Source organism: Talpa occidentalis, unplaced genomic scaffold (genome assembly GCF_014898055.3).
Source record: "Talpa occidentalis isolate TD23 unplaced genomic scaffold, MPIMG_talOcc4v2.1 talOcc4.12, whole genome shotgun sequence".
NCBI lineage: Eukaryota > Metazoa > Chordata > Mammalia > Eulipotyphla > Talpidae > Talpa > Talpa occidentalis.
In genome coordinates, this window is record NW_023601212.1 from 60,742,619 (window position 1) to 60,754,799 (window position 12,181).

The following is a 12,181-nucleotide window of genomic DNA, read 5'->3' on the forward strand; positions in this document are numbered from 1 at the left end:
TGTTAAGAAGTCACAGTGATGAATAACAGGCAAGTCAGCTTGATGGATAAATTTTTTAATGCATTATTATTTTCTTTTTTAATATTTTATTTTATATAATTCTTACATCATTTTTCATTTTTGCACAAAGTATGCATTTTCATTTTAGTTATATTCCCCATGCAATTGCACCCCCTCCCTTATTTTGACCCTATTCCTTGAAGGATAAATTTTGTGACAAGCACTGGAAGTAGATCGTGTCTGCTGAATGCCGCTCATGACTTCTGACTCCATTGCTCTCCAGAGCCACTTCTGTCGCCCTGGTTTATGTTTCATACCTTCTGTTCAGGTGTCTCCCTAAAGGTACATACAGGAGTCCTCTACACCCCTAGATAAACTGTGATGAGGTGGTATTCTGGACTTCAAGTAGGACAGGGGTGCATACCTTCTTAGATTCACCATATTAGTGCTATTGATGGCCTTGGAAGTCAGTCAAAAATCCTTGTTTTCTAATTAGAGATAAAGATTCAGAGGGTAAAATGACTTTTCAGTCATTTTCTGCTCCCCACTCTGTCTCTGGTGAATCCTCTCAACCCCACACCTCTGGCCTGTACCCCAGTTCTTATATGCATAAGTAAATATTTTTAAAAAACTGAATTTCCTAACACAGAATCTCCTCTATAACTCTCATTTATTGCCTTATTTGTACTAAAATACAGTGATGGGGAATTTACTACAAAGACAAGTATTTCAATATACAGAGAATTTAAATTGTTTTAAAAAAATTCTCCCTTACATTGAAAAGAAATTTGATTCCTTGCAGCTTGTACCCATGGGCCCTAGTATATTCCAGGCCAAGGAAAAGAACATAAAACCAACTTTTTCCCTACCATATCTTGCTGCATTTTACCATTTTGGGCAAATTCTGTAAGTATGATTATAAGGGACTCCCTGGTGGTGCAAAGGGTTAAGCATCAGCCACTATGAAGCTATCTGCAACTACTTCAGCCCAAGTTCAATCCCCCGCCAGGGAGGTGACCCACATAGTGCAAGAGACCTCTCCTGTCTCTCCCACTGCTCCCCTCAGCAGTGTATTTTAGTCAATCCGCCTGTTCTGCTCTCCACTCTGTCTCTGGTAAATCCTCTCACCACCCACACCTCTCACCCCCGGCAGCTTGTACCCATGGGCCCCAGTTTTACCTCTGGGGGGTCAAAAGAACAAAATTAAACCATTTTACTTCAGTCTTTTAGTTACCTGAAGATGTCTATAATGCCTCCCATTAATTTACTCTTCTCCAGGCTATACACCCTAGTTCTTTTAAACCTCCAAATTTGGGTTCCATACATCATCATATGTCCTGATCATTCTCCCCTGCATGCTGCAGGAGGCCTTGATGCCCCAGCCAGATAAGACACTGGCAAGCAGCGAAGCCCAAAGGGCCTCACACCGTGGGGCAGAAGCCAAAGGGCCTCACACCGTGGGGCTGAAGATTCCTTGTGCCTCACACCGTGAGGTTGAAGATGTAACATTCCTTCACTTTCTGTTCTTGGTCATAAATAAGAAAAAATTTCCCAAAAAAGTACATTAGGCACTATATTATATGCATCAGTATATTGCAAATAAACGGCATGGAAAATTAGAAACTAATTATTAAACAATTTGGCCTACTTGACAATGGAAGACAACTTATTGAATATGCCTGACAAGCATTACAATACAATAATCATAGCAGGTCCTTCTATTTTGTTTTCTCTTGAAGTTTCTTGGGAAAGTTTTTAATATGAAGCTATTTGAGTTAAGGAATTTCTAGGTAGAAAAGGTTCTGATAGCTGAACTGCAGCTGGTCTCCGGCTGAAGGTCATGTGAATAGAATAGTCCTTTGATGCTTAGGCTTTAGCTGATAGGGATGCACTGGCGGTTATTCACTGTTTTAAATAATTGTCTGAATGAAAAAATAAGTAGCTTTAATGTTAGGTTTGGTTTATTATCTGTTAACCTTGAAAGCTGCCGTCTATCTGAGACCTGTAGGGGCCAGTAGTCTATGGGAAACATAATATACTAATTGTTTATGCTTCACACATGATAATGTATTTTCTTATTATTATTACTAATAATGAATAAATAAAGACCTGCTGAGTCTCTCGGCAGAAGATACTAACACCTCACCAAGTGTCGGTGTCTCCTCATTCCCTTCCCCTCAGTCCTTAAGTTTTCAGTTCTTTCGTTTTCGCCTAGGCCGTCTCATCCTTTCAGGAACCCCTGACAAGACGTTTTGTCGGAGGCTGGTCCCCGGCACCTGCATATGCCACATTTTATCCAGAATACCCCCACATCGGACTTCCTGAGCTGAACTTGGGCTTCCAAGTATAGTCTCACTAGCACAGAAAGGAGATCACCTCCCTTGTTTTAGTTAACAGAATAACCCCTGACCTATATTTAAGTCAGCAATATACCACTGTTCTTTCCAGCTTCCCTCCACAGCCTTCTTTTCAAGGACAGTAAAAATATTTAAACATTATAGTGAAGTAGCCAGTTGTATTCAGCAGTGTTCCAATTCTAGCCCTATGCAGAGATCATGAAAAAGCAGCACAAGTTAGTCAGGAGCCAGCTAAGATAGACTCATCAATCTTGCATGACTAAGATTTGCTCTAATTACGCAGTCAATCACTGAAATAATTTCTTAAAGAAACCTTGAACATCATGGAATAAAAGCAGCAATTAGGAGTGATGTTAGCAATATGAGAGAATTTATTTAAATGTGAACACATATCTTGGCAAAAACATTTGGGTAGCATGTAACAAAAGGAGAGATATCAGTTGACTTCACAAAGTCTCCTCCAGTTTATAACTGCAAATTCTTTAAGACACACTTTAAAACATATTCTGAAGAGATGTTGCAACATTAGCTCAACAAAGTAGCCAAGGTTAAGAGAGTCATGTGGACTAGCTTATTTTTTTTTTTAAAGATTTTATTTTGGGTAGAAGAACTGGGGTATAGGCCAGAGGTGGTGTTGTGGGTGAGGAGGAGGTGAGAGGATTCATCAGAGACAGAGTGGGGAGCATAACAGCCAGATTTACTGAAATACACTGCTAAGGGGAGTATCAGGCAAGACAGGAGAAGTCTGATGTACCATATGTGAATTAGCTCCCTGGCTGGGGATTAAACTCAGGCTGTAGTGCTGAAACTTAACCCCTAGGCCACCAGGGAGGCCCTGAACTACCTAATTCTTAGGACAAGAGTCTGACCTGAGGAAAAAAACTATAGAAACAGATCATTCAGATGATATAAGGAAATGTCATTCTGAAATAGATGGTTTCTCCAAAATTAAGCCTCTTTCCTTTAAATCACAACGTTCCCAAGAAAATGGTCAGTGCCTGAGTTAAATGCTCAAGAGCCAGTATTATTTTTAATTTAAATAACATCAGTGAGCAATACTGTATATGGTTCAGAGGTATAAGATCACACCTCTTCAGATGTCTGACCACGCCATTTAAATTGAAATATCCATGGACATGTTTTCCTTGTGACAAGTCCATAGCCTTAAGTCTAATACAATAATCTGACTAGTGGTGGAAAAGCCCACCCCATGGGGTTTTAAATGCTCATGCTGTAGGTGAAAGGGAGACTAAAGAGGAACTTTAAATCCATTATTTGGCTTCAAAAAGAAAGCAAAATTTCCAAAGAGTAGTGTTGTGTTTTTAAATTTTATTTGGTTGCTAGAGAGGTTAATAGTTTACTTATGAAGATCATCATGCATTCAAACATTGTCATATCCATCTGATTTTGTTTTATTTTTATATTTGCATCCAAGGAAGCTTTGTTTCTGATCATGGTGACTAGATAAGGGATGTTGCTGGAGAGAAATCTGAAAAAGGAGATCTTTTTTGTGTCTTTTTGTTTGATCTGGGAATTAACAGAAGTATCACGTACCAAAAATAGTACTGGAAAGTGTTCTAGAAAATTTCTGTGGTGAATGAGGCTATTTTGTATTGCTTAACTCAAGCTTCATAGAGTGTCCTCAGGAAATGGAAAAATGGATATTTATAAAATCTTGCTGTGAAAAAAGGCAATACAAGAGCCCATCCTTTTTGAAAGCCAGTATCAATTATTTAGAAGTTGGATTTTTTTAAGATTTATTTTTATTTATGCATCCAAGAATTGGGGTGTAGGCCAGAAGTGTAGGGGGTGAAATACACCTTTGTGCCAGAAGGGAAGCCCTAGAAGTTGGTTTTTAAGGCTTTTTCTCTCTGGATAATGTAAATATATTTTAACACATAGATTTCTGCCTCCATGGCCTATGATCCAAAAATGATTAGTAGATGCTGACAGCTCTGGGGGAAAAGAAAACTACCCACTCTCCCCCAACACACTTACATATCCATTCTATCTCTTCTCATTCTTACAAGCTTAAGAAAAATGGCATAAGGCTTCTGCAAATTAATTCCAGTGTGCTGCCTACTGTTATCTATTTGCCCAATAATTGGCTAAAATGAAGAAAACAACCTATTGCTTGGCCAACTGTCAAAATCCTTGCATTCTGATACAATGTGGGTATCTGTGGGTGAACAGGCATATTTTCTTTATTGCCTAATGTGGAGGGGAAGGGGAAACTGGATTTATTCTACCTTGGCAAGAGTCAACAAAATTTTGCTGTCTGCAAAAATCAATGATTCTACAATGTTAAGGGTCATTGGCACCACCTGGAAAGGTAGTGAAAATGCATAATCCCGGGTTACAGGAGGATTTTGACTATAAAGGTTGGGAGAAAGGTCCAAAAATCTGCATTTGAAACAGATACCCCAGGTAATCCTTGGTCTACACTTTGAAATAACCCATTCTAGTAAACCCACCACCCCACAAGTATTTAAAATAAGTAAGTTCCAAATGAAATAAGAGTGAGTTTTCAGCGCAATTTAGGATTACTTTCCTTTTCCTTCTCATTTCTATTACTTCTCCCTCACAACCCAACTCTTCCTGCTTTTCCCTTTTTTCTACTGTTTCCATTGCCTTTACATTTTCAGGTATGATACATGGAAAAGAAGGGTAGCAGGAGAGAAGGCCTCACTTGTGACTTTCTGAGCACAGATGGTCATTTGTTGGTGTCCCTAAATTCAAGAATTTTCCACAAGTGTGGTGCTGGTGATACAACTTCCTCATCTAGGTTCATGACCTTTTTTTTTCCATTGCTAAAAAGAATGAAACCACCTCCCAGGCAATAGACAGGAGAGGCAAAAGGAATGTAAATTCAGCCTAATTAACTTAATTACTTGTTAGCAGCTTGGACAAAGATTTATTGGAAGAACTGAAGCTAGAGAACAAAAGTATTAAAAAAAAAATTCACTCACTCATTCTTTCATTTATTCAAACATCCACAAGGACATTAACTTTTGACTAGGAATAGCGAAAAATTAAACATAGTTGTTACAAATTTCAAGAAATATTTAAAAAAAAATCAAGAAAACAAAATCAAATGGAAGTCTGAAAAATGTTTTCATGCTATAACATCATTTGTAATCATTGTAACAAGAAACAAGTTATCTGAAGTCAATGACTCTCCATTCACAAAGAATATCTTTATGTAATCACTCAGTCTCCTACCAATACCAAGCTCCTGACAAAAACAAATGCAAATGGATTATCTAATCTGATTTCCTTCCTATAAATCATTGGTTATTAACCTTGTGTCCTTAGATACCAAGAAGTGCATAGATTACAGCGGCCCATGAACTTGAAGGGGAAAAAAAATGCTTATTGACTTTCACTACCTTATAACTGCTATTTAACATATCCTTTTATGAAGGGAGGAAAAAAACCACAGTAATGTTAGCAGTATCTGACTATCCATAAAATAACTGACATTTTTTCCAATCACATTACAATTGTACAAATATGTTGAAATAGTATTTATATTCATTGCTATATTAATAGTTTGTAGGACAGGTACTAGATCTCGTTATTTAATACGTAATAATTTTTTAAATATATTGCGATCTCCTCTGCAATACAATTGATTTCCTTATCATCTCTGTGCTTTGCTTGATGTATATAAAATATTTTAAAAGAGGCTCATAGTATAATACGTTTAGAATGTGGCACTAAAAAATAATTCATCGCTCTAATTCTGTGTCAAATTATCTTTAAACAAAATATATTAGCTTAGGTCTCCTAGAAATTCCTCAGTGAACATAACATTATGGCCCTTGGATTTGAATGATCATGAATATAAAAAAGACATTTATTCATAGGACATTTCTGCAGACATGCCTATGTTTTTATTCATTAGCCTGACAAGAGAATCCACTAAGTTAATTTCTCTTAGGAATTCTTTGCCAATAAAATAAAATTTTTATGGCTCCCCTTATCAAATATCAAGAACTATGTCTCTGCTCATCTGGTTTTCAGTTGTTATTGCTGTTTTGCTAAGGCTGCCTGGAAAATCAGAGCTAAATGTAGTAACTGATTTTATTACCAATATCATTCTAGTTTTAGTATAAAGTTGCCTCTCTTCCCTTAAAATTGTTTTTGTTATACCATTTTAACTGTCCTAGGCTATACATTTTTAAAATTTGACTTAAAACACTTTTTTCAGTAGAAAGGATGAGAATTGGCCTCCCTGGTTGTTCAAGGGGTTAAGCACTGCACTATGAAGAAATCCACAGCTTCTGCAGCCCGAGTTCGATCCCCAGTCGGCCAGGGAGAAACCACATGGCAAAGTAGACCTCTCCAGTCTCGCCCGCTGCTCCCCTCAGCATTGTATTTCAGTCAATCTGCCTGTTCTGTTCCGCACTCTGTCTTTGATGAATCCTCTCACCCCCACACATCTCTGGCCTGTACCCCAGCTCTTGTATGCATAAATAAATCTTTAAAAAAATAAAGAGGATGAGAATTATGAACAAATTACTCTTAACTTTGAAGAATATTATCTTTCCATCTAGATATTATTCAAACTTTCTAATCCTGGGTAAAGAAATATCTACTTCCCCATCCAACTTCTACAAGTTTTCTGAGTTGTCAGTGTTCATAAGCCCAAGAATTCCTAATCAACTGCCAGAAACTGAGGGGCACCCTAACCTGTTATTATAATTTGCTATGTTACAGGGACCCAGACAGGCTATGGTCACCACAGAAAGTTTCCACCAGGCTTAATAAAAATTATCTTCTGAATCACATTCTAGTGATTCAGGTCTCCCAAACATTAATGAGCAGTTATGCAAATATTCATGAACTGCAGAAGGACTTTGCCTTTTAAGGAGTTACTTGTGACACCAACATCTGATTTTTTCCATCACTGTAATTGCCATCCACCCATTACATCATATCTATTCTCCCAACCTTCTCCCATCTCCCCACAATCCAGGTTTACTCACCTAATGGAATCTCCCAGAGGCTTCCCAAGGCCTTTCCAAGACTTCTAGGAAAGTCAAAGTAATAAAAGTTCTAAGGAAGAAGTGTGGGCCCACGTGGCTCACTTCAAATCAGGAATGAGGCTACTAGAGACTTTATTCTATATGTCCACCCACTGAAGGCTGATTTTGGCTTGACTCACTGCTATTGAGAGGAAAAAATGAGTTTGCATAGTAAATTCCTAATGAAGAATAAAGAAAGCTGAGAAGTATAACTTTAGTCCTGCCCTTGACCTTCTGAAGACACTGGGCATATTTTACCCAGTAAAAAATGGTGTTAGATGACTAAGCTACTCCTTACAAAAGTGCTCTGAACTCTTGGGAGGAAAAACTCTAAGCTCAACTCAAATAAGAAATCTATTTATGGTATCAAAAGGCAGGAATGGTTTTCTATTTAGGAAATGGTGATCAACTGAAAAAAAAAAATGTATAAATAAAAAGTCAACCCAAAATGCTGAGGCTTAATATCAAAACTGACCTTGTATATTGTTCTTGTCAATATCTGTTTATCATAGTGATGAGTTGAGTTTTAACTTAGAGTCATAATTACTAAATAAAAATTTCAACCTTCAACATTTGATGCCTCTCAGGAAGTTAGAACTTTAAAAAGAATATTAAATCATTCAACAAAGAATAGGTAACTACTTTATGCCAAGCCCGTCCATAGAAATTGGCTATATTTTAGTGACTAAAACAAACATGGACAACTTATGGATCATATTTTAGGTTAAATATATGTTACTGTGTGACTCAACCAACTCTACATCTAGGTCCTTGCTCAAAAGAAGTGAATACATATATCCATAACAGTTCTATCCATGATAGCCAAAAATTGGAAACAACCCAAATGCCATCAACAAGAAAATGGAGAAACAATTTTTATCATATTCATGCAATGGCATGCAACTCAGTGAGAAAAAATAGACTAACTTTTGCCTTTGTTTAATTTTGTTTTTGTTTATTAAAATTGGCTTACAACACTGTCTATGATTTATGGGAATAGGTTCATACTTCCTCAGATGTATGTCACCACACCACAGCCACCACCAAGGTCCCCAGACCAGTGGGTCTGCTCCCATTTGTTCCCACGTCATACTCCCTCCTCTACTAGTAGTCTTGATTTTGCAAACACTTCCAGGGTTTGTTTTGGCTCGTTTTTGTTAGTTCCTTTGTTTTGTTTCACCTATATTGTACTATGTATAAGCAAAATCATCCAATATTTGTCCTCCCTTTGACTTAAAGAAACTTCTGGTATCTCCAACATATATAAACCTCATAGGCATATGTTAGAAAGAAAGAAGCCAAGGACAGGCAAAATAAATGTGTGATGATATGAATCAGAAAATGGTTACCTCTGGTAAGGAACCAAAGCTAAACATGAGGAAACTTTCATGTGTCACATAAAAATTCCTATTTTAATATGATGGTATTTATATGGAGAGATATATATCATATATATATCTCAATAATTGTCAAAACCCAAACATTTAAAATATTTTCTATTTTATACAAATTGCATACTTTTTATAAATTATAGCATAACTTTTAAGATAATTTATTAAAAATTACTTCTAAATCATCTGTGTCTCTCAAAAAAAAAAAAAAAAAGACAAAAAAGATCACACAGAGTTCTTTTGGTCCAACAGCAAGAGACTGCTGACAATATACAGCAAATAAGCAAATTAATAATCAAAAGTTATTGATAAGTATATTAAATAGGGTAGAATAATGGAAAATAAAGAAAGGGTCTTATGAGTGTGGTTGTAGAAGGTCTTTTTGAAAAAGTAGCCTGACAGCCAAAGGGTGAAAAGAAGTAGCCATGTAAAGAGCCCACAAGTAACTAGAAGCATTTTAAGAGGAAATAGGATGTACAAAGGCCCTGTGGAACTGAAGGGGACCAGTATGGCTGGAACATAGTGGGTGATGGGGAAAGGGATGAGTTCTGGACAGTAGGTAGACCCTGACCATATGGGTCAGGAAGGCCATGGTCAAGAGTTTAGATTTTATACCTAGAATAATTAAGTTATTGAATGATTTAATAGTGGGAAATGGTATGATCCAATTTATGTTTGTAAAGGTCACTCTGGTTGGTGGGGTGAAAAATGGAGTACATGTGCTATGTAAACTAGTTTCTCTCTAAAAAGTTATTAACCTCTTTTGGAATGAAATTAGTTTTTCAATTGTATAAAATAATTTTACTCTGATATCAATCCTAAAGGTTTGAGTGGGAAGTGTAAAAGAAGACTAGTTTGCAATGCAATGAAATGGGTTTGCCTCTCTATGATCATTTCAATTCATTCTTCAAACCAAAGAGAAAATTAGTCAAGAAATTTTTGACTGCAGAATGGAGCTTGTCGCTTAAGGAAATACAACCTCTACTACTGATATTGAACTTCAGGAGGGACTTTCAAAGAGTAAGGATAAAGGGAAGAGTAACCCCAATCAGTCCGTCTGGGGGTGAGGGGTGGAGAAGGAGCAACCCAGAATCAATGAGCAGGAGTGTGGGAGAGGACTGGGTATACACTTCAAAGCCAGATTACCCTTTTAGGCCTCCTGCAGGTATTTTAAAGATAAATGCCTAGGTTAGCAGAAAAGCAAAAAACAATTTTCTCATCTCTTCACCCCGCACGCACCCTCTAACCTCAGAAAGAGACAGCTCAGCCAGCAAAGCTAACAAGGAAAATACCCATCAGATTTGCAGCTGAGGAGCTCTCGGAGGCACGATGACTTTATGCACTAAGATATCCTTGAGCTGTCTGACTCTGCACACCTTGGATTAATAAGATTCCGCCCCCATGGGGTTGCCAGATTTAAACAAAAAGTAAAAGCTGACAAATAGAGGGAAAGAATGACAGGCTCAGAGCCCTTGTATCTGCAGTGGAAATCTGTGTTCAGCAAACATGAGGTGGGGAAATACTACATAATCTATTTCAAAAGAAAACCCTCCAGCTGCTTAACTTTCGACTTATCAGTTGAAACAGGTGTCTTCGCATGTAGGTTGAAATCAGCAGAGCAGGGAATACCCGTGGTGACCCCCTGCCCCCTCCTCCTCCTCGGAAAGACAAGTTTTACTTGAGAACAAACAGATTTCCCCAAGATCTTTAAAACACTAAATGGTTGTGGGAGCAGCAATATCAACACAGGTGAGAAAGATAATAATGTGAGCGCCATCAATAAACAGATGGTGCTATGTCTGAAACCAACATAATGTTATAACCAGTGTTACTTCAATTGGAAAAAAAGAAGTGTAGGATGCAGATACCGGGAAAATTATAACCGGGGTGGGGTGTGCTAACAATCTGGGTGCTTAGAGGATACCTTCCTGATACAAGTGATAAACTGAATCCTGAATGGCAAAGGAGAGTTATTTAAGCTAAAAGTGAATGTGTGTGACTGAGGAGTAATGGTTGATAATTTCCAAATAGAAGATCAGCCTGGAGGCAGGAGAATACCCTCTCTCATATTTGTAGAATCAACAGCCTTCAGGTGTAGCTGGAGCAGAGAGGAGGAGCTTCACCTGGGGCTGGAGGGCTATAGTGTCAGTGTAGCTGACTATGTAGGCAGAGGTCAGATCAGTAGGTGAGCGACCTTAAGAATTTGAGGCTGCAGCACTCCATCTGTCCACTGTGCCTTTGCAGGTGCCTCTTTTCACCAAATCTCTCCCTCTACAGGGCAGCAGCTTCTTGCCTGCCCGTGACCTGTACTTGCTGGGACTTCGCTTCACTGACCTCCCTCAGCGGAGGCAGCTCTCCTCAAGGCCGCCCACCTGCAACCATGCAGGCCTTTCCTAGCAAATCTGTCCCTTTCAGGGCAGCTCTTCCTGTCTGCTTGATTCTATGTAAGAGTCTTTTACACTTCTGTCCCTTTCCCAAATAAACCTGACATTTATATATATATATATATATATAAAAGATTTTGAGTCTAAACTCTAAGCCACTGAAAACCATAGATGTGTGGAATTTTAAAAGAATTCTCCAACGGCAGGATGATTAGATCCTGGACATCAAATGTGGAGCCAAAGAAGAGGCAAAAAGGCCAGGCTGGGAAAGTCTCTGAGTGGGTGGTAAGCGTTTAAGTGGTAGAATTGATAATGGGTTGATATAACGGTGAAGGACAGAAATCAGAAAAGACTATTCTGATAGCAGGTAGTGGAGGAGGACTAGTAGAGGAATTTTCATCCTGAGGTAAATTTGAGACCTCAAAGTATACCCTCTCTCTAGAAAAATACAGTAATAGAAGATTTAAGCAGGCTCAAAAATCCCTAGACCTAAATTACAACACTGAAGTTAGGGACTTGGAATAGTTATACACAGCACTGAGCCCCCAAGACCAACACACATGCATGGCCTGAGTGGATTTTCATCTGGTACAGCCCCACACACACAATGACTTAGGTGTGGGGACCTATCACATGTCACACTTTTCTTCTCTTTCCTGAAAATCATCAAAATGACCACATCTCAGGGACCCTGTACTGCTGGACGGCTGGAGATGACCTCTAGTGAGGTCAAAAATTAGACTGAACCTAAAAGGGAGTGTACCCCACCACTTGAGCTTTGGCGTTCAGTACAGGTTCTCTGCCTCCATGAAAGTCACACTGTTTTGATCACATTATGTTCAAAAAGGGCATTTAACACATGGTCCTTCAGAGTCCCTGATATCAGAACCACACAGAGGAAAGAAAAACAGCCACAGGAAATAAGGTCTGTGATTAAATAGCACATCTATACTTTTAGTGAGGAAAAACCTATTATACTTACTACTATATCTACTTGATAAATATGTCACTATATGAAG